Source organism: Balaenoptera physalus (genome assembly GCF_965194825.1).
Source record: "Balaenoptera physalus genome assembly, chromosome: 16".
Taxonomy (NCBI): Eukaryota; Metazoa; Chordata; class Mammalia; order Artiodactyla; family Balaenopteridae; genus Balaenoptera; species Balaenoptera physalus.
This window is the reverse complement of record NC_138898.1, coordinates 29,360,816-29,379,193: the sequence shown is the minus strand read 5'-3', so window position 1 is coordinate 29,379,193 and position 18,378 is coordinate 29,360,816. Positions and strand designations below refer to the sequence as shown.

Genomic DNA, 18,378 nt, shown 5'->3' with positions numbered 1-18,378 from the left:
TGGGATGCCGTGCCCACTGCAGTCTGTCAGGGCCCTGCAGGCTGGGGGCCGCAGCACAGCCTGGAGAGGGCTGGGGGCCGGGTCAGACAGCAGGTTGGACCAAGCGCAGGTTGGATCAAGCCTCTGGCCTTACCTCGTCCAGCACGTCCCCACCACGCTCGCTCCACAGCCTGGGAACTTCCCTCAGTCTCAGGCCGGGCACACCATGGTGCACCTGTCTTCTCCGAGTCCTTCCTCCTCTGGATCTGGAGCTCCTGGCCCGCAGGGCCTACCTGGTTCACAAGCACCGAGTAGGTGGCTGGGAGCAGCTATCTACCCAATGACTGAGCCAGAGGCTGGAGTCGGAGGGACTTGTGGGAGCAGGGTGGGAGGGGACAGGCAGTGAGGGCCCGGATGTGTGACCTCTCCTTCCATGGGAGAAGAGGACCCCAGATCCCTCCCTCCAGGGCCTGGGTGACGCACTCTCTCCTCGGCAGAGCCTGGCCTCAAGAGACCCCGTGTCACAGTGATGCGTCCCACGTTCCTCATCACCCGCGCCCAAACCCGACACACAGTGAGCCCCTCAAAGCCCCTCCATTTCTGATCCTGGCCCTAATTAACCCCACCGTGCCCAAGACATGGGGAGAGAAGGAAATGCTCTGGAGTACCCACCACGTATGTGGCATGAAAACCTTCAGTCCTGCCAGCCATCATATGAAGGGGATATTTACTATTTTGCAGATGAGAAGATCAAGTCAGAAAGGCGATCTGCCTCAAGGTCAAGGAGCCAACAAAACAGCAGAGTTAGTGTGCGTTCTCTGAACTCTGCACCCCACGCCTGCTGGAGCAGACTGGATCTGAATCTAAAGTAGCTATTTACTATTCTCCCTTACCCGCCATTAGCAGTATAGTGGTGAAGACATCTGTAACACCCACTAGGACGACCACAAAAGACAGTAACAAGTGTGGGCAACGATGTGGAGAAAGTGACACCCTCGCACATGGCTGGTGGGAATGTAAAATGGTGCACCCTCTTTGGAAGACAGTTTGGCAGTTTCTCAGAAATTATGCTTCTTTACCATATGATGCAGTCAGTCTACTGCCAGGTATGTATGTGCTGAAGAGCATTAAAAACACAGGTCCACGTAAAAACCTGTACATGAATCTTCATATTAGCATTATTTGTAATAGCCCAAAAAAATGGAAAAAATCCAAATGTCTATCAACTGGTGAGTGGATACATAAAATGTGGTATTTCCATGCAATGGAATACTATTCAGCAATAAAAAGGAACGAAGCACTGGTATATGCTAATGACGTGGATGAGCCTTGAAAACATTATGAAGTGAAAGAGGCCAGACACAAAAGGCCCCACACTGTGTGATTCCATTTATATGGAATGTCCAGAACAGGCAAATCCATAGACACAAAAGGCAGATTAGTGGTTGCCTACGGCTGTGGGGTGGGAGGAGCGTGCTTGGGAGGGGATGACTGCAAATAGGCATGGGTTTCTTTTTTGAGGCGATAAAAATGTTCTGGAATTAGACAGTGGTGATGGTTGCACAGCTCTGAGTATGCTAAAAACCACTGACGTGTACACACTTCAAAAGGGTGAATTACCTCAGCAGTTATTAAAAAAAAAACGTACTTGTGGGTTGTTCTCCTAGCTCCAGGCTACTGCCCAGGCTAAGCACAGAAGTATCCTTTGCCAGAAGCTTCATCCCCAGCAGCCACTGGACACCAAAGCCGGGGCCTGGAATGCAGCCCGTTCACTTTCAGATTAGGCAGGGAGCCCCGTCTTATCTTTTCCTCTAAACCTACATTCCAAAGTCCTGACTCTGTCCTCCTGCAGCTCTATTATTCCTGGGCTCACCAAGTCTCCTCCGGAAGAGCCCAGGTGGTGGGTCCCACGTCAAACACCAACCCTTTCCAGACTTTTAAGCTTTACTGAGGCAGTGCAGTGCCAGGAGTCAGGGTCTGGAGTTCAGCAGGCTCCGGGAGAATCCCAAACCTGTTTCTTTGGGAAGAGCAACTATAGAACCATTTGTTGAGAGCCTACTAAGTGCTGGGCCCAATACTAGGTTTTTATCGAGCCCTCAGCTGCTCTGAAGGTAGTTATCACCACCACCACTGTACACGAGGACACGAGGAAAGGGACGTGCAGCCAGGCTGAACCGCCTGTCCCAGCCGGCATGTGGCATGTGGCTTTTCCTGGTGCACCAAGCACTCAGCAGTCTGGATTTCTCTGGGCTTTAGTTTTCTCCTCAGCAAAGGGGCACACACCACACCTACCACGCAGGCCAGCGAAGGTAACAGAAGCGCCCGACTTTTAATAAATGCCAGTCCTCACTCCGTATGGAATGTGGTTTCTGCTGGCCAGGCGGAGGGAGATGGGCTATGTGCTCTGCCCTGCGCCCCCTCCCCCACCCCCCCAGCCAATCACTGGTCCCCGGACACGGGTGCTACCCCCTCACCCACAGAGCTGTTTCGCCCAGCTCCTCTGAGAGCCTGTCTCCTAGCTGAGCTTTCCAAAAATGTCTCCTTCCCCTTGCTGCCATGGTTGGGAGACTCCTCTCATCTCTACATTAAAAATCCCTGAGGGCAGAACTTGCAGAAGCACAGAGCTGGGGCTGGAAGGGCCTTTGGATGTCTGGGGGGCTGGCAATGCTGGCTGGGCCCTGGGTCCCTGGGGAGAGCAGACCAGGCCTGGTGTGGCTTCCTGTCCCAGGTGTGGAGGGGGAGGACTACCCAAGGCCACCAGGCGTCTTCCCATCCAGCAGCCGAGTGTCCTCTTCTCCTGCCGCTCACCCCACCAGGACCCAGACAAGCTCCTCCAAACAGGAGGCGACAAAACCACAGAGCACTTCTTTTCAAATCACGTATGGCTTCTTTGACCCCATCAAATAACTTTATTCACACAAACGTCCCTTAATTTACAAAGCCTCAGTCATTCATACACATTAGGGGGATCCACAGTGTTCAAGGAACTTAAATATAATGTATCATACCAACCCAAGTAAACCAAGTACAAAAAATATTCATATATAAAGTTGTTCACACGTAGGTCCTAGATTACCAGCTTCTGTGCAAAAAAAGAAAATAAAGAAAATAGATTTATTAACTAGTCTTTGAAACTAACCTTGTGCCTGGGTTAAACCCTCCCTCACACCCAAGTCGGCCCCACACGATTATGAATCATTGCAGCAACATTCTCCCCTGCTCTGATGGAAAGAGGCGCCTGGTACACAAAAAGATTTCTTTAAAATGTCCCTAAATGAACTCCCTTCCTCCTGTGGCCTCTCAGGGAAAAAGACGCGGGGGCCTCCTTCCCGTTACCCCCAGTCTAAGGACTCCTGGAGCTGCTGGCAGTGGACTCATCCCTCGGCTATGGATGCTGATATCAGCCAACCTCACGGCACATCCTGGTCCCCCGCCTCCCAGGGCATCTCTCCAGACAGGAGCCCCGGCCATCTAAGCCTGGCACGGCAGGATCAGAGACGGCCCGCACTGTCCCGAAGGCTGTGCCTCAGCCCCAAGCCTGGGGCCTGGAGAGCGGAGCAGGGTAAGCTCTTCTCAGGTCGCCAGGTCCTAGGAGACTCCAGCAGCTGGGCCCCCAGACAGGCCCAGGAGAGGGAAGGAGCAAGAACCAGAGCCCCACTTAGAGGCAGAGCCACCAGTGCCCCCAAGATGGGCAGGGAGGGAGCGGCACACGAGGAGCAAAGGTGGGTGGCGCACTTGGTGGGTAGGGCTGGGAGCCCGGGCGGCGGAGCAGAGAGTTCGGGGTGGAGGCCCGACTCCTACCTCTCCAAGCTTCCTAAGGCTGAAACCCAGACATCCACCCAAGTAAGATCTGTCTTCTAAAAAGGTAAACAGCCAACAGCAGGAAAAGAAAGATTCCCACAATGCCCGCTCTTTTCCTTTTCTTAGAAAAAGACTCAAGCAAAAAAAAATTATCTTATTGCTCCAAACACTGGTTTTCTAGGAGATAACTGATATGTTAAGGAGCGAGATCCTGGAGGAAGAGAATGAGAGGCGGGGAATGAAGGCTGTGAGGAAGGTGGTGAGTGGTCTTAGCACCGCAGGGTCGGAGGCAGAGGGGGTGCAGGGCCTGTGCCCCGGCCCCCTGCCTGCATTCGCTCTGGGGTCACCACTGGCAGTGCCATAAAGGAGCCAGGCGCCGTCCAGAGGGTCAAATCTCCACCCAGCATGGGGCACATTTCTCCTCCAGCTGTAAACACGGTATTTCTTAAGTAAACATTTAATACACTCCCTCAGAAAGGCAGCCATGGGGGCATGAACCACACGTGGGAGAGAGGAAAGAATTCCATTCTCTTGTCCCAGTACCTCTGGGATGAGAGGGTGCTAAGGCCTGCGACCTTAGTCCCGGTGCCCAGGAGGGGGTCAGATGGAGCTGGTCTCCGAGGAAGAGACTGCGTCCTCCGTCCTCCCGGCTGGAGGTAAGAGGTGGGACCTGCTGGGGAGGAGGTGGCCGAGAGTGCACCTGTCTGCAGCACAGCCCTGTCCCCAGCAGAAGCTGCTAGTGAGCGCCCTGTGGTGGCTGGGGGTCACGTGCCTGGCTGCAGCTCTTAGGAAGGGATAGGGCGAAGACTGGGGCGTTCATCCTCCCACGAGGCTAACTGTGGGCGGGGGGTGAGAGTTTAAGTGGCAGATGAACACCGAGAGGGAGAAAGAAGCCTTGTACTGCCAACTGAGCCAGGCGGTCGGGCGGGGAGGGCAATGGAATAAGGCACTATGATCTGTCTTGCTGATTCCTCTCACTGAGGGGGGATGGAGCTCAGATCCGTAGGGCTGAGGCCCAGATCCTCCCTCCAAAGGCTATCCTTTTCACAGATCCCAGGAGACAAGAATAACTGACTGCTATTTTAAGGGTTGGAAACTCCTAGAACTTGGACAGGACTAACAAATTGGTGGCGCTGAGATGATGATCCCCAGAGCGGCTGCCAGGCCCGAGACCCAGGTAAAAGGCAGGAAGAGACGACAAGGCTGACTCCAGTGGGAAGAGATGAAGAGTGGCTAAGGGAGAGGACAGCTACCTGGGCCTAACCGAGGCTAGTCTGCCGACTGGGCAGAGCCAGCCTTGACTTCGGGCTGACTTCTACCCGGCTGCTGGGTGTCCGAGGTGGATGAGTGGAGAACAGGGGAGGGAGAAGAGAGACAGGCACTTGGGGCTAACAAGCTGGGCCTCAGGAGCTAGGGAAGCAGGTCTTGCCACCAAGCAAGGACGGGCTGGGCGTCCTGCAAGACAAGGGTACGTGGAGGCTGGCTACCCCGACCGAGGCTGCCCACCTCACCCGAAAGGTATGGCCACCTGTGACCTACAGCTCCAAGACCTTAGTCAGAGCTAAGAGACCTGGGGAGGGCGGAAGGGAAGGATAAGCAAAAGGTAAATAACCTGTTAGGCTTGAACCCTCACTAGGACTTCAGAGTGTGGGCTGCAGCCAGGGACAGGTGAGGGTGCCAAGTCCGGGGACTGTTTTTCCCACGTGCTCATGGACAGACAGACAGCTGCCCCCGAGGGAAGGCGGGGAGGTGGGGCAGAGAAGGGGTGCACACTGCAGTTAGGGGATGTGCTCTCCCAGCTGCAGCTCAGAGTAGACTCTAGGTTGTCTGAGAAGTCAGAGGGAAGAGACAAGAGACAGGTGATGACAAAGAATTTCAGCTGAGGGAGGGGAGGGAGGGGCCTGGTCACCTCCTGCTGCCCTGCTGGATCCTGCTAACCACAGCTAGCCATCTGCCCAGGAGGAGGAAGAGGACTTGAGAAAAGGCGGAAAGAATGTGAGCAAACATATTGCTGAGTTTGCAAGTCTGGGCTGATGCTGTGCTGGTCTCTCCCAAACTCCCAGGGCCGAAGGGCTGCGGCTCTGGGGGGAAGCCCTCCTTGGTCACACACCAACTTAAATGCCCTCCAACATCTCCCCTATCCATCCTATGCTGGTTAAGAGAAAACAAACAAAAACAACTAAACACAAAAGAAGAATTCCTTTTCCCTTCCTTGCTTTGCTGTAATGGGGTGAGAAGCCAGGTGAGGGGCAACTGGGACAGCTCTCCTTCTCCTGGCAAGGGGAGAGGACACCCCACTTCAGAAGCCCAGGAGTAGGGAGGTTGCGAGAGTCGTTGGAGAGCGGAAGAAAGGCTACAGACAGACACTGGAGGTGGGGTCACAGGGTCACAGCCAACAAGCCCACAGGCACCTAATGGCCACGGTCCACCCCGTCAGCCAGGTCCATCCTTTCCCATCAGACACATTTCCACTGAGGGTAGCCCCTAACAGTAAGTCCCTGCAGTGAGGGACATGATGCTCGGCACCGTCACCATATGTGACACCATGGGGCCGGCACACAGGGCACACCCCTCACTGTGAGGAGATGATAGCGGCAGCCGGTTCAGGACACCCTGTTCTTATGGCAATGGTCACAACTGGGTCGTGGGGACTCAGGCGGTGTCTGACGACCTGGACATCTGGCGGGTACATCTGGGAAGACGACGATCCAGGAGGCAGGAGGTGACGGGAGCTGAGCTCACAGGAGTGACAGATGCCCGTCGAAGACCCAGCTGTGTCCCAGGCAGAGGTTTGGCACACAGTTTTTTCTGGGAATCATCCTCTGGGAGGAAGATCACTAACAGAAAGGTAGGCTTGTAGAGCTGGGCTAGGCTGGCCGTTCAAACGCCAGGCAGTACGAGATGATCACCCTCTGTCCCTTCCCCCCTCAGAACTCCTGGTTTTAAACGGCAGTAGAGGGAATGGATTCCCTCTGCAAGTCCTGGTGTGGCCCTGGGCTTCCAACTGCTTCAAGAGGACATACCCAAAATACAGATCTTCTTTCTCGAGTTCTCCTGGCCAAGCCCTGGTCCTCCCCTTCCAGGTGGTTCTTGGCCTCTGATCATCTCCAAGGCCCAAGGGCCAGCCAGGAGCAGGCCACCAGGGAGTCCAGCAGTTCCTGCACCTGGTGGGGAGGCAGCACAGAGGCCTCCTTCTGGCTTCATGCCCCCCATTCCAGGAGAAATCCCCAAATTCTCCATGGAGGGGCAGGCCTTCTCTGTGGAAGTGAGGTGTTATAAGCAGAACTAAGAGATGGGTAAAAGAAAGAAGACAGGAAAAATAAAGGACAAAACAAAATAGCTCCCTAACCCCTTATAAAAATTAAAAATGAAATTTATACATATGCTTTGTCCATATTGAGTTTCTTTAAAGAAATTGGTGCCTGTCCACAGCATAGCTTCCTGTTCTTCTGAAGTCTTAATCGTTGAAATTAAAAAAAAGGGGGGGGGCGGTGGAAGGAAGACAGAAAATAAAAAAATTAAGCAAAACTAAAAGGAGGGGGAAAACCCAAACAAAAGCTTCACATTGCTGGAGATCCAGCTGTTGGGAGATCGCCAACCGGCCAAGCCACCGCCTGTACCCTCTGCCGTCCTCTGTGCGAGACATGATGAGACTGTGGGTCCCGAGGATCAACCTGAAAGACAGAAGGCAGGGAGAGTGGACGTGGGTCAGTGGGCATGGGGCACCTCCAAGCTCCAGATCCCCCACTAGGTGCCAGCACCCAACCCAGATGAACTCAGGAGCCGTGCCACGCTGGGAGCCGGGGGAGTTGGTTTCTAAACACTCTCTATGGAGTGAATCCATCCTCACTACAACCACCACGCCGTGGACATGTTATCCCCCTTTTCAGATGAACTGTGGTGCAGCTTAAGCACCACGCCCCAAGTCACATCATTGGAGGGGTAGACTCCAGCTGGAAACCCAGGCACGCTGGCCCCAGCCACAAACCCGAGCAAAAACCCCATCCCTCTGTCCTGGCTTCCCCGCACTGTTAGGAGAAAGATGTCACAGGACCCAAGCCTTCTGTCCCCGCAGCCTTGGCAGCCCGAGTTCCCTCATCCCCCGCCCCCTACCCTCTGTGACCAATCATGCTGCACTGGACGTTCACAGCAACCCTCTTACCCCATTTCAGAGACAAGAAAAGTGCGGCTCAGGCCTCTGAGAACCTGCACCAGGCTACCCACCCAGGTCATAGAGGGACCAGAGTCCCACAGGCAGGGGTAGTGTTGGTCTCCGAGCCGCCCGCTGGGCCCCATGCTGCAGGACACTGCCGTGCTTAGGAAGGAGGCTGCAGCCAGAACTGTGGTCCAGTCCACAGTCTCTGCCACTGGACTGTGGGCAAATTTGAGTCCTCTGGTTCTTTGGTCTTGTCACCTGTACCACATCACAGGTTATTACAAGGACCAAATGAACTAATACATGGAAAACTTACAACAGTGCCTGGCTGTATTGTTATTAGCTATTATTTGGGAATGGCCTTGGTGCCAGGCCTCAGAACGAGACCGGCGGCCAGCCTTTCAGGGACCTGTTCTAATGGAGGCCTAGAATACAAGAACCCGCAGAGATTAGCCCTGGGCCAGCCCCCACCCTGCCCAGCCCAACTTTCCCAGTCTGAGTCTGATTAGAGCTAAGTATAGCCCTAATACTGGGCAGGCGGGCCACCCAGGGCAGCAATGCTCCGTGGCGACCCATGGTCTCATCAGAGTTTCCAAGTGCCCACTCTCACCCTGAATGACTGAATCAGACAGTCTTACTCGGTGTGTGTGAAATCCCCCCACTGGCTTCAAGGCTCAGTAAGCTCGCTGCGGCCTGACAGGTATGCCCTCCCAGCCCTGCATCCTCCCCACCATTGCCTGCCGCCTGTACAGTCATATCACACTGGCCTGTCATCCTCAGGTCCCAGGGAGATGCCTGGCTAGTCCTCACGAGAGGCAGCAGGGTACTGCGATATTGGACAGTTTTACCTCTCCTGGTCAGCCTTCATTTCTTCCTCAGAAATGGGGGCTCGTTTTTGAGGTTTGAGTGGAATACCGACTGTGAAGTACCTGGCCCACGGCAGGATCCAACTCCTCGACATCCCATCCTCTCCCAGCCATTTGTCCCCAACCAGAAATTATGAATGTGTCAGGCTTAAGAGGCCACGGTCCTCAGCCAGTGAACCATCCAAACTGCTTCCAGCCGGGCGAAGGCTCCACGGCAAGGACACGCACTCCACTGGAGGAGTATGACAAAGCCTTCTAGAAAGCAATTTGGCAACGTTTTCAGAGCTTCAAATGTATTTAGACCCTATAATTACACTTCTGGAAATCTAGTCTGATTATCCTAAATATGAAAAGGACTTTATGAATAAAGATGTCCACTGAAGTAGTATTTAATTTGAGGTAATAATCGCAAATCCAAAAATGAGAGATTGAAGCAAATGACCCATCTACTCAATGATACACTACAGAGGAAATGAGAAAGCTGTGTGGCATTTTGAACAACAGTATGGCAGAAGCATTTCCATGGGTTAAGTGGAAAAAAGCAGGCTATGAAGTTCTGTGACATATGACCATAACTATGTAAAAAATAAAGACCTCCAAGTATAGGAAATCTGGCAAGAAAATACATCAAAATGTTGTACTTGTCATGGGTGGATTTTCCTCTTCCTCCACTCTCCCTCTGTATTTTTAATACTGGGTACACATCACACTGTCACACTTCACTTTTTAATGGGAAAAAAAGTGTACTTTAATGAATAAAGAAAGCTGGCAGCCCCATGAGAAAGGTCCCTGGAGTAGCGAGGGGTCCCAGAGACCAGACCCAGTCTCTTCTTTGGGCTCTTCCATACACAGTGGACAGTGGAGAATCTTTCACACCTGTCAGACGAGAGGCTAGACTGTGTGATTCCTTCCTCCACTGCACAGGTGAGGGGTGACTCAGGGTCCATGTGTGGAATCAAGTGGGGATGGAGGATAAAGGCACTGGAAAAGTATTTGATCTGGAAAGGAGAGACCGCCCCTCTCAGGCCCAGCCTTTTATTCTACTGCTTCTGTTTCCCTGCCTGTTAATTCCCCTCAACAAACATCCACTGGTGGGTCCTATATGCCAGTTTTGACTTGGAAAAATACAATCATCCTGAGCACATCCTGGGATGGTCCAGCAGCCACCTCAAACCTAGCTTTATTCAGCAGAGCAACCAGAAGATTGGGGGAGAGAGGGCTTGGGGGAACCTCACCATCTAAGACGCTAAGTCCTTGTGAGATACAAAAAAGGCCCGGGAAGTTGTATGGTCATGTGTGATTTGCTAAGATAATCTTTGGAACCAGTTATGACCTATTTAACACTGCTTTCCTACCTCCCCTGGTTGGACCCAAGCTGAGGACAACCTCAAACGGATGACCATCACAGCAGGAAGGTGACGCATGGCAGCGGAAGAGCAGTGTCGGCAGGGAGGCAGAAGTCTCCTTTACATAATAAACTAGCAGAACACACTGTGCCTGCAGAAGGTCACACCAAGCACCCAGCACTGCGAGAGTGCCTGAGACACCAGCGTCATGACCGCTCTAACCCCGGCTCCCCTGCCAGGAAGCGGCTGACATTTCCCACAGGCTCCTCCACACTCCCTCCCTCCAGCTTTGGCACTGGCTCTGGCCCTCCTGGTAGGACGCCTCAGGATAGTCCATAGGTTTGCCTCCTTCTGCCCAGCGCGCAAGGACAAGAGAAATAGGGCTCTTTCTTCCACAGAGAGAACCCTGGCTTTGCATTCCTTTCCCGTCTTCCATTAGAGAAGGTGCACCTTCCCCCAGGGAGCCAACAGCTGTGACCTCCCTGGAAAGGGGGGTGAGGGGTGGGCGGGCAGGGTGGGGCTTTCTACAGCCCCCGGTGGGAAGGGCTCAGACCACGTGGTTCTGGGGTAAAGCAGCAGCGGGCCCTCTCAGGCACCTGCTGGGACAATGAATGGTTCGGGTCCCAGCCCAGTGGGCCCTTGCCCTTCATCCTAGTAGTTGCCACACCTCCACTCCGACTGCCTGGGCTGTGGCTCGACTGCCTGATTGCCAGCTCCAGCCAGGACTTGCCATGTCCCTTTCAGTTGGAACGCTGACTTCTGACCACAGAGCCCTCCTAGAGGGCAAAGCCACCCCTCTGAGCACGATGAAAAACAGTGATGAGGTTAACCTGCAGGTGACGTCTGTAGTGCACTCCCATCTCTCACCTGCCTGACGAGCTCATCCAGTGAGGAGTTAACAAGGGAACAGGCCCAGAGATGGAGCCACTTGCCCCACATCAGAGCAGCAGAACCGGCACTCAGCCCCATCTTCTCCAGCCTCACCGCCCACAGCCTTTCTACTACGAGCCTCCATTTAGTGCTTCCAGAGCCGGCTCCGCCAGTGGCTCTAACAGCCTGCATTTGAGATGGTCTCCTGGGGGAAAGGTGTCCAGGAAGGTGCTGGCAAATGCTTCCCTTTCTTATTTCAGCTCTCGGACTAAGTTCCCTCAGTACATCCGAGCTCCTTATTTCTCTATGATGATCGTAACAGCAATCACTTACTCAGCATTGAATATGTGCAGGCATGTTCTACAATGGATAAAGGTAGGACACTTTTATATGTAACAACTTGGTAAGGCTGTGTAGGAGGGCTGACAGCCTTACCAAGTTGTTACATATAAAAGTGTCCTACCTTTATCCATTGCCTCCCAGTGAGCCATGCCCTGCTGTATCCTGGGCCTGCCGCTTGCAGCCATGAGCGCGTGTGTCCTCGTTGTGCTGCGTGGGCTGCAGGTTGGGCTCAGCTGACACACATAGAGCCCACCTCCTCTTGGTGACATTCGTCCACTTTAAGGGCGACTCAGGCTCTGCTTGAAAGCCTGTAGAAGAGGGACCTCACCATCCTGCTGTTCTGTTTGGAAGGGCCCTGGTGCAGGAGCTGGAGCCTCGCCCTCCCACCCTAACCACCCCCGTCACAGCGCCCAGGCCTCTTTTGCCTGGGAAGCCCGCATAGCACTCCTGTGCTGCCTTCTGGTTAGGGTGTTTCCTCAATCGAGAAGGAGCCTACAAAGCTCGTCTTGATTCTCAGTACTCCTTGGGTCCTGAGAAGCTGGATGTTGAGGATATTCCCCCAGAAAAATTCACGTGACTTACACACACTGAGATGCTTCCTGTGCCTTCAAGGGGATTGCTGTGTGTGCATCCTTGGAGTTAGAAGGACCCTGGGTTAAGGACCTCTCGTCCCAAGCCCCTCAGCACATGAAGAAACCAGGTCCCCAAAGAAGAGTGGGGAGAGCTCGATGAGACTGGAAGCTGGCTTTCCCACCTGTACTCTCACCACTGGGCGGGTCAGTGTCTCTTTTTTAAAATATATATATATATTTTTATTTATTTTTGGCTGCATTGGGTCTTCGCTGCTGTGCGCAGGCTTTCTCTAGTTGTGGCGAGCGGGGGCTACTCTTCATTGTGGTGCGCGGGCTTCTCATTGCAGTGACTTCTCTTGTTGAGGAGCACAGGCTCTAGGCGCATGGGCTTCAGTAGTTGCGGCATGCGGGCTCAGTAGTTGTGGGCTGTGTCATGGACCCAAGTGTTTTACATCTATTGCCTCATCTCACTCAACCACCCTACTAGGTAGGAGCTGCTGTTGCCCCAGTTCTAGAGATGAGGAAATTAAAGTTCAGAGACAAGATCTGCATGGCTAGTAAGTGGTAGAGAAAAGGGTTGAACCTAGGTCTGACTCACTCCAAAGCTCCTGCTTTTAACATGTAACTTTGTAATGTAAAATCCCTTCCTAGAGAGACAAAAAGAGCTTAAGAGGAGTTTAAAACCCATTTAATCCCTTCACCTATAAATAGATTCCCTCAGAAAAGGCTTCCGGAAGGCTTGGCTGAGGTACCTCTGCATGGGTCTGGGGTCCAGAGCACAAAGGGGGATGTGGTGCCAACCAGGCGGTGAGCAGCCTTCTGGCAAGTTCCTCTGCCAGCCAAGCAGTTGTCCCTTCTGTCCAAGGAGACTGAGGAACCAAACTGCTCCCATTAAGGCCATCAGCATGTTGGAGAACAGAAGCTGGGGAAAGCTGAGGTGGGAGCAGGCAGCCATGGGGCTGGGGACCCAATGGGCTCCCACGGCCAACTCCCTCCCCTAGTCTTCAGCTCGCAGACTGGGAATGGCTGGGTGAACAAAAGATTACCCTTTATTCTAAAAGTATGGCCTTCCTACCTTGGTCAAAATGTCATTTCTTTGATGAAATGACGATGAAAGTATATGGGAGTGGTTTAAAAAACTGGTCTTCCATCTCCTACCCCCACCCCCTGGCTTTTAAATTGTACTGTCCTTCAAAGTGTGTAAGTTTGGCAACCACAGGATTTAAAAATCTCTGGGAGCCACAGCTAAGCTTTGTTTATTTTATTTTTTTTAACTTATTTATTTTTGGCTGCATTGGGTCCTCGTCGCTGTGCACAGGCTTTCTCTAATTGCGGCGAGCAGGGGCTACTCTTCGTTGCGGTGAGTGGGCTTCTCATTGAGGTGGCTTCTTTTGTTGTGGAGCATGGGCTCTAGACACGTGGGCTTCAGTAGTTGTGGCACACGGGCTCAGTAGTTGTGGCTCACGGGCTCTAGAGCGCAGGCTCAGTAGTTGTGGCACATGGGCTTAGTTGCTCCGCAGCATGTGAGATCTTCCCGGACCAGGGCTCGAACCTGTGTCCCCTGCATTGGCAGGCGGATTCTTAACCACCGCGCCACCAGGGAAGTCCCACAGCTAAGCTTTAGCTCCGCACTTTTACTCCAGTGCTCTATCAGGGAAGCAGCGCAGGCTGTGGTGAACAGTCCTGGGTTCAAATTTGAGCTCTGCCACTCACTAGCGGTTTACACTATCTGAGCCTCCTTTTCCTTCCTAGCAAATGGGGATGCTGCTATTTCCGCTCTGGGGTCAGCTGTAAGGAGTGAGGATCCCCAGCAGTGGGGCAGTCAGGGAGCTCTACCTTGTTATTAGTTATGTTGATGGTCTTTTTTGGTTTCTAGGGGGCCACACACTCAACTATGTATAACTTATCCGGAGTCAAAGTTTAAGTCAGGAACTTTCTCTCCTGTGTTTTCAAAATGGGAGATTTAAGAATGAGGGCAGTGAAGGTGATGGTGGAGGGGGAAGGGAAGGGTAGCTCTCCACTGCCACACCTTTACCATAATGCCCCAAGGACAGCCAGATGGTAGCAAAAGTATCCTCAGCACCTTTCGACCTGCTCAGGCCTAAAGGTGGATTTTTTTTTTTTTTTTTTTTTTTTGATGTGGACCAGTTTTAAAATCCTTATTGAATTTGTTACAATATTGCTTCTGTTTTATGTTTTGGTAGTTTGGCCGCGAGGCATGTGGGACATTGGAAGGCGAAGTCTTAACCACTGGACCGCCAGGGAAGTCCCCTAAAGGTGGATTTTTGAAGTCCAGGGACCTAGAAATCAGAAATACCACCTGGCTGTTTGGGAGGACCAATTTTCTGTGGCTTCGCACAAAAGTGTCACAGCTACTCGTTCGAAGGGTGGGCCAGTTCCCCAGGTGACCACTGGTGCTCCTCAGGAGGGCTCCTGCAGCAGCCTGCAGGCTTCAGGGTGGCACTCGAGTTTGTGCTCTGTGCTAGGGTAAGCAGGGACGCTAAGCAAGAGTCGTCACAATACTCTCTTTACTTTATACAGACACGTCTATCCACGAAAAAGGCTCTCCCCACGGATGAGGAATTTTAGTCTCAGAAGTTACTTAGCAAGTTGCAAAAGGTTAAATAGGTAGTAAACGGTTAACTGGGATTCAAATCTAAAGTCTAGTTTTCTCTATTCCTCTCTGCCTCTCACCTATTTAACAGGAAAGAAAGTCATCTGACTGGCATACTCAAGTCGTGGTTTACTGGGGGTGAAGCCAAGAACTCACCCTTACCTAAGCTCCCCTAATATCCAGCCTGGTCTTATCACTGTAGTTAATGACGCCTGTGATAAACTAGACACTATGCAAGGCCTGATATGCAAAGCCTCCTTTGTCCAGGCAAAGGGCCATGTAGGAATTATCCCCATTTTACAGATGAGCAAACTGAGGCTCAGGTTATTTATTTTCAGCATATCATGCTGGAGAAGCCCAGAGGCAAGGTAATCTCAGGGTCACAGAGGGCAGGCCTCTCCTTCCAAGCAAGATTAGCTTCAAAATGAGTCATTTTTCATTTGTTTCATACACCAGACAGCTGGCTTTTCATACTCAGATATCAACATACCACCCTGGGGGGATCAGCGGCTCCGGCACTACTGTCTGTTCTAATCTGTCAGAGGGACTGAGGCCAGGGAGCCAAGCTTGGTGCATCATTCCTCTAAGGCTCAGCGAAGCAACAGTGGTGCTCACAGTAGGGCAAAACCAGGGACGACTGTGCTGTGGGCGGCTCATGGCACAGCATACGAGGTCCTGTCGTCAGGGTAAAAGAAAATGAAGTAGACATTATAAATGGGATAATGGTGTCTTCAGTCTCCAGGTCTACCGAAGGGGAATGGCATTAGGGAGAGGGATGTGAGGTCAGAGAGCACCGAAGCTTACCCAGCAGGAGCTTCACAGCAGATACGGACAACAACCTGGAAGGCCGTCGTGCTGTGTTTGCGGTCTCTGAGTCCTGACCAGGGGACCTAAACAAGGCAGAAGTCCAGGAGCAGGTCCCCAATGTGGCGGGAGTACCATTCAAAGAGCACAGGTAGTCTGGTGCTCTGTCAAGGGCTTGGGCTTTGGAGTAGGAAGATCTAAGGTTTAAACCCCAGCTCAGCCAATTACTAGCTCTCATCTTTATCAAGTCTGTTTTCTTGACTTACAATGTGGAAATGTCTACCTTGCAGGGTGTGAAGCCCAGTGACGGTCTTTGTGACGGTCTCAGTGAGATACGCAGGAGGTACTTAATCAAGCTACGATAGCAGCCTTAAATCACATCCCCAAAACCAAAAACCTCACAAAAGTCATTTGCTCAGGCAAAAATTCCAGACAAGATAAACTGGCCTCATGTTAGTCTTCTCTGGAGGAGACAGTGTCCTTTCTGCTTCGGGCCTCAGGAACTGCGAGTCTGGCTGCACCCCCCTTCCCCTTGCTGTCAGCTCAGATGGTGCACGCCTCCTCCAGGAAGCACTCCCAGGGGCCCAGCCGCGGTAGGGACTCTTCTCTGTTCTCTGGTGAGTAGGCACAGGAAGACCGCAGACCCCCATTAACCATGCTGCACGTCCTCTCACCACCCCGACTACAAGCTTCCTGGGGGACAGGGACAAGCCTCTGCTCCTCTGAAGACTCTCAGGTTGCCAAGCACAGAAGGAGCTCGAATACTGGGTGACTGATAGGAATTGGGAGTTAGCATATGGCAATAAAAAGTTAATTCACAAACTTCATGGAATCATGCGTTCAGCACGACAGGAGTTTAACATAAAAATATGGCTATAAAACCCCTGCCTTTGGTTGAGTTCCTGCCAAACACCCCAACAAGCCAGGTGCACAGAGGGATGCTCACCCCACCCCAGGAGGTCGGCCGCCTCTCCAGCCCCCAGTGGCTGCGAAGGGAGCGGCTGGGGTTTCACTGGCGCTATTTTTCTCCCGCGCTCCACTGTGTCCCCACCCCACCCTCAGAGCCCAGCGGACGAAATGGGCACACGGGGAGGAAGGGTTTTCCTGACACAACACAGCCTATCAGTGACAGAACCAGGAGGCTCCTCCACTACTTCCCCCGCACCCACTTCCCCACAGGAGGCCGGCCCTCACAGGGGAAGGACACAGCCCACTGTCTGCAAACACAGACTGTTTCATCTGGAGAGGGAGCTTGAAACCCAGCTGCAGCTAGCTGGAGCCGGCCTGGCTTCAGAGAATGTCCCCAGTCTAAGTCAGTCACAGTAGGAGGTTAATGAGGACTGGAAGACTTGGGTTTGGCCTCAACTCTTTGGACTTCCCAGATCTTAAAGAACCACTGTGGCCTCCTTCCACGCCCAGCCATCTGCAAAATGGCAGAAATGTCCAAAAGCTCTCCTTAGCTGACAAGTGGCTCAAGAGGTGGTGGCGTTCATACCTGGCAGCCTCCCATTCTCCACAATGGAAGGACATGGACTATGGAAACAGGCGCAGGGACATGGGACAGGGCAGCCCCATGAGGAACTAAGCACCTGCCCTTGCGCAGCCAGAGGACTTGTCCTTTGCCTAAGAAGCCACCCTTCCCATCTTTCACATCCTCCTCACCTACCTATGCTCGTCCAGAGCAAGTGCCCAGTGAGTTCTCTGAAAGGCACACTGTCACCCAGGCTGTGACAGTACAAACACAACTGGAGGAGTGTACCCCCACATGGCAGCCTATTAAGAGACACTGGGACTTCCCTGGTGGCGCAGTGGTTAAGAATCTGCCTGCCAATGCAGGGGACATGGGTTCGAGCCCTGGTCCGGGAAGATTCCACGTGCCGTAGAGCAACTAAGCCCGTGCGCCACAACTACTGAGCCCGCGCTCTAGACCCTGTGAGTCACAACTACTGAGCCCATGAGCCACAACTACTGAAGCCCGTGCACCTAGAGGCCGTGCTCCGCAGCAAGAGAAGCCACTGCAATGAGAAGCCCGCCCACTGCAACAAAGAGTAGCCCCCGCTCGCCACAACTAGAGAAAGCCTGCGCACAGCAACGAAGACCCAATGCAGCCAAAAATAAATAAAAAAATATATATATATATTTTAAAAAAGAGACACTGACCCGCCCAGTGGTGAGAGTACAGGTGGGAAAGCCAGCTTCCAGTCTCATCGAGCTCTCCCCACTCTTCTTTGGGGACCTGGTTTCTTCATGTGCTGAGGGGCTTGGGACGAGAGGTCCTTAACCCAGGGTCCTTCTAACTCCAAGGATGCACACACAGCAATCCCCTTGAAGGCACAGGAAGCATCTCAGTGTGTGTAAGTCACGTGAATTTTTCTGGGGGAATATCCTCAACATCCAGCTTCTCAGGACCCAAGGAGTACTGAGAATCAAGACGAGCTTTGTAGGCTCCTTCTCGATTGAGGAAACACCCTAACCAGAAGGCAGCACAGGAGTGCTATGCGGGCTTCCCAGGCAAAAGAGGCCTGGGCGCTGTGACGGGGGGTGGGTTAGGGTGGGAGGGCGAGGCTCCAGCTCCTGCACCAGGGCCCTTCCAAACAGAACAGCAGGATGGTGAGGTCCCTCTTCTACAGGCTTTCAAGCAGAGCCTGAGTCGCCCTTAAAGTGGACGAATGTCACCAAGAGGAGGTGGGCTCTATGTGTGTCAGCTGAGCCCAACCCGCAGCCCACGCAGCACAACGAGGACACACACGCTCATGGCTGCAAGCGGCAGGCCCAGGATACAGCAGGGCATGGCTCACTGGGAGACAGGGAGTGAGCAGAGGTTAAAGACAGGATGGCGTGTGGATGCAAACACATGGCAGCTTTATCTCTAGAACGTCCCAAGTTCAGTAAGGGCAGCAACTGGTTCTATGCAAACTGCAGCAAGCAGTCACTGCGAAGCTCCTAGATAAGGAGACTCGGTCATATTTTAGCAGTGGCCATGGTGTCACCATTGCTGACTTGCTTGATATTGTTTTAAACCTTCCGA

At 52.9% G+C, this 18,378-nt stretch overlaps 1 protein-coding gene across 2 annotated transcripts in view; it reads right to left on the bottom strand.

The window, feature by feature from the left end:
- Positions 1-2,861: 2,861 nt before the first annotated feature.
- The window catches only part of STK35 (serine/threonine kinase 35), a 45,458-nt gene continuing 29,941 nt past the window's right edge, over positions 2,862-18,378 (bottom strand). The window contains exons 4-5 of one of the 2 annotated variants that reach the window (XR_014254537.1): positions 6,804-7,454; positions 2,862-3,061 (exon numbers count right to left, since the gene is read on the bottom strand). The gene's annotated coding sequence lies outside the window, so the exon portion shown is untranslated. Of the gene's footprint in view, positions 7,455-18,378 lie in introns of both variants that reach the window. The other variant, XM_082428520.1, reaches the window with a different exon arrangement.